The sequence below is a fragment of the Dipodomys merriami genome, unplaced genomic scaffold (genome assembly GCF_024711535.1).
Source record: "Dipodomys merriami isolate MVZ:Mamm:240054 unplaced genomic scaffold, mDipMer1.0.p SCAF_556, whole genome shotgun sequence".
NCBI lineage: Eukaryota > Metazoa > Chordata > Mammalia > Rodentia > Heteromyidae > Dipodomys > Dipodomys merriami.
In genome coordinates this window covers 625,822-630,196 of record NW_027206131.1, presented here as the reverse complement: position 1 = coordinate 630,196, position 4,375 = coordinate 625,822, and the positions used below count along the sequence as shown (strand labels likewise).

Sequence of the window (4,375 nt, the reverse complement as noted above, 5' to 3'; positions counted from 1 at the left end):
TTATTTTAAAAAACTACGACTTCATCTGAAATTATGGTAGCTTATTATCCCAATGATATGGCTTTTGGATACTTTTGAATTTGATAAATGAATCACCTTGATACTCTTGACCATGAGAAATGAATCATCTTGTATCTCCTAATACTGAATAATAGGCATGGGCTTATATGAGAAATCTTTCATGGAGAGAGAAAACAAAAACAGCGGGCGCCTGGCCCAGGCGGTGGCAGCGGCATGGGGGCAGGGAGGGGGTGGTGGTTATGTTAGCATTGCGTGTGGAGCTGGGAGCCAATAGGAGGCCTCGGAGCCAATAGGAGGCCTAGGAGGCTCGTGCTCGCGCATGCAGGGTTGGGGGAGGGAGCGCAGGACTTGCAGGCGCCCTCAGCCTCGTCCATTGCTGCCACCTCCTCCAGCCGCTGTGGTGCTGCCTGTGTGCTCATTCGGTGCGGACCGGGGACCTCTTGTGTGAAGCGGCATCTGAGGAGACTGGCGCTCGCCATGGCCGAAGAAAAGCCCAAAGAAGGAGTCAAGACTGAGAACAACGATCATATTAATTTGAAGGTGGCGGGGCAGGACGGTTCTGTGGTGCCGTTTAAGATGAAGAGGCATACACCACTTAGTAAACTAATGAAAGCCTATTGTGAACGACAGGGTTTGTCAATGAGGCAGGTCAGATTCCGATTTGATGGGCAGCCAATCAATGACACAGACACACCTGCACAGGTGGAAATGGAGGATGAAGATACAATTGATGTGTTCCAGCAGCAGACAGGAGGTGTCTACTAAAAAAGGGAACCTGCTACTTTGCTCCAGAACTTTGTTCTTATAGACCAAGAATACATTCTTAATTAGAAAACTGCAATTTGGTTCCACCACATCCTGACTACTACAGTATAGTTTGCTCTATTCTTTCATTTTCCCCTTCCCCATTCCTTTATTGTACATAAAGTAACTGGTGTATGTGCACAAGCATATTGCTTTTCTATTTTCTTTTCTTTTAAACTAAATGGCCAATGGTATATTTTGATTAACATCAAATGGAGATGGGATGGGGAAAAATACTGGTCCTGTGAAAATATCCCCCTTCTCCATTCGTGGCATGCTCATTCAGCTTTTATCTTTATATTTCAGTAAGTTATTTTGCTCTCACTGTTTTAACAAACAAAAAACAAAAAACAAAAATCCTTGCATACCTTGTTTGATTGGAGAATTTTAATGTTTTCATTTATCATTGTAAAACCAAGGACAATTTTATAACTTTTTTGTACGTAGCTGTTACATGTAGGGCAATCTGTCTTTAAGTAGGGGTAAATTACTCTTTAAAAAATCCTAGATAGTTTACCCTTCAAGTCAAGCGTCTTGTTGTTTAAATAAACTTGTTTAAAATGAAAAAAAAACAAAAACAAAATGTTGATTTTACCATAACCATTCTACTGAATTATAACTCTCCTGACCACTTCAGATTCTATTTCTAACCCCATTTTCCACTTGTAGTTCCTGCTGTGTTCCCTTCAGGACACATTTCCTCCTAAGACAGTGCTACACTGGAATGTTTCATTATCCATGGTACTCCCCTTCCTCCCCCACCTCAGATGCCCCAAGTCTCTTCCCTCAGTTACATATATTCAGTATATTTGCTTTTGTACTATCCACTCCATTGTCATTCCCCCAAAGTAGCTTTATTTCCCAGGGTACAATATTTGGGTGTGACCTTTTCAAAGCCAATCCAAGTATCATTCTCTCAATACACGTGTTGTCTACAGAAAGATGAGTTCCAAAGAATACCTACAGATAGACACAGGTTTAAAATGGTGGCAACTTTTTCCAAGATTCCTGAGTAGCTATTCTTCATCCTCAGACTACTGATTCTGTTTAAGGCCTAGAAACTAATGCTCCCTAAAACATGAGAGGATCTGTCACTGGTCATGAACGAGTAAATTAATTAGGATCCAGAAACCAGATGCAAAAGAGACATTACTTCAGAGCATCTTGACTATGCACCTCCCTAGCCTCTTCAGGGTTTACAGTAGAGACCTGATCAGGAATTAACAACCAATCAGAATGTTGGGATAGCCAACCAATAAAGTGTTACCTTCTAAAACTCAATCAGTTAGGACACAGCCCAAGGTATAAGAACCCCTAGTCTCAGAGTCACCAACAGAGACCTTGAGACAGCCACCCACATGATGGATGACTGGTGGAGCAGCATGAGGAAGTAACCTTCGAGCTAGATACTTCTGATTTGAATACAGTTCTTCCCACTCATCCTTCATTCATCAAACTCCTAAGAACCAGAGGAAGCCACATCAATGCTGGCAGTAGAGCTACAATACTGGCAGGCATTGTGTGCCCTGAGCGTGACAGCAACACTAAGTAGGCTTGCCTGCTACAGCGCTGCTACCCCAGTGATCTTGGCTAGCTGCTGGGCCAAAAGGGATTTCGTGGGCTCAACCCACTAAAAGTAACAGATGAAAATTCTGTATCACTCAGAAAGAGTTAACTGGGAGAAGTCTTGTAACAGGAAACACACACACACACACAAACACACACACACACACTATATCTAAAACTCAAGAATTTAAGAAGCATTAACTGTCATGTAACTGAGACAAAACTTAAATATAGATTAACTTATGATTATTAAATCTTAGTCTAAGATAGGTTTCAAATCTATGCAATACCTTTTGTTTCTGAAATGTACTTTTAATTAGAAGCAGAGGATTTTATGAAACCTCTTACACATGATTTTTTGCTCAGGAAACTACCTCAGAAAGAATCTAAGAACCAAAACTATAAAACTTTTAGAAAAAAAATGTATGGGGAAAGCTTCATGATATTGAATGTTTTCTTAGACATGACACCAAAAGCACAACAAACATTTCTCTAAAGAAGATACACAAATGACCAGCACACATAGGAAAAGATGCTCAATAGCATGAATCATTAGGGAAATGCAAATCAAAACCGTAACGAGATGAGAAATGTAGAATAGAAAAGCTGTTACAAAACATGGACCCAGCAATTATACTTCTAGATAGATACCCAGAAGGAGTGAAAACAGAGACAAATGGTTTTGTGAGAACTGCTGACAGTAGAATTCATCCATTGTGAATTGTGGATGTGTTCTCAGAACAGCGAGACAAACAGCAGGTAGACAGGAGCAATTACATATATTCTGAGCTGTTGAATTATATATTTGAATCTACTATTTTAGGGCTGAATACTTCTGCATGACAAAAGAATAGCAGTTGTAGCAGCATTCGAATGCTGAGCTTGGGTTGTAATGTCATGAATGGGAGGCATGAAGAATTGGGGTAGTGAGGGAGGAATGTTGCCTATGGCTTCCCTGGCTTAGGGGGAGCCAGTGGGAAGTTGTTTTTGAAAGTTGTTTTGAATAAAAATGTCTTCTAGAGTGGTTTGGGATGAGGTTTCCTGAGTAAACAGTACAGAAAGATAGCCAGAAATGACTTGTGGGGGAGTGGTTAAACCATGCACATGCTATAAATCTGAACTTTATTCATTTCTTTGCATATATCTTTCCCCAGTTTCATAGATTTTTAAAATCTCTATGTATAACTGACATCTACTTTCTTTTGTTAATTTATTGTTGTATTTATTCAGTGATTTTTGTCTCTTCTATGCCATGACCCTCATCATTTCATTTGATCTTAGCTTGGATCTTTTCCAGCTTTTTAATGTCTCTTCTTATCGACCAGAGGGCTTAGAATAAATGCATATAATTTATATTTGCTCATGTTTTTCATTTCATTTTCAACCTCATTTCCAAAGTACTTTTTCCTTTGTCGTGGTCTTTAGTATTATTAGTGGCCACACTTGGCCACCTGTGACAATCAATTCTGGAGTAGACAAGTGGTTTTCCAAGTGTGGTCCTTCTTTTTTGGGGGGGGTCCGGTTGTGGGCCTGGGCACTGTCCCTCAGCTCTTCAGCTAGGCTAGCGCTCTACCACTTGAGCCACAGCGCCACTGCCAGCTTTCTTCCTTTTTGCTTATGTGGTGCTGGGGAATCGAATCCAGGGCCTCATGCATGTAAGGCAAGCACTGTACCACTGAGCCACCTTCCGAGCCCCAAGTGCGGTTCTTGGATCAGCACTATCCAGTTCACTTGGGAACTTGTTATAAATGTGGGACTGGAGGAGAAACTCTGAGGGTGGAGCTCAGAAGTTTGTGTTTAAGGAGTCTTCCAGGTGATGGTCATGCATGCTGAAGCAACTCTCTGGGTGAATTCAGAGATGTGTGCTGTGTTCAGGTGGCTCATTTTGTCCAGTCTGTGGTCCTCTGTGCAAGGAAAGTAAGCATCCTGAGACTTGGTGTGGACATGGATCATCTGCTAAGCTTGTTTAAGAAGTCTCAAGAGG

General features: G+C 41.2%; 1 pseudogene; it reads left to right on the top strand.

Annotated features, from left to right (window-relative positions):
• Window positions 1-498: 498 nt before the first annotated feature.
• On the top strand, window positions 499-972 carry LOC138812009 (small ubiquitin-related modifier 2 pseudogene; annotated as a pseudogene).
• The last annotated feature ends 3,403 nt before the right edge of the window (window positions 973-4,375 follow it).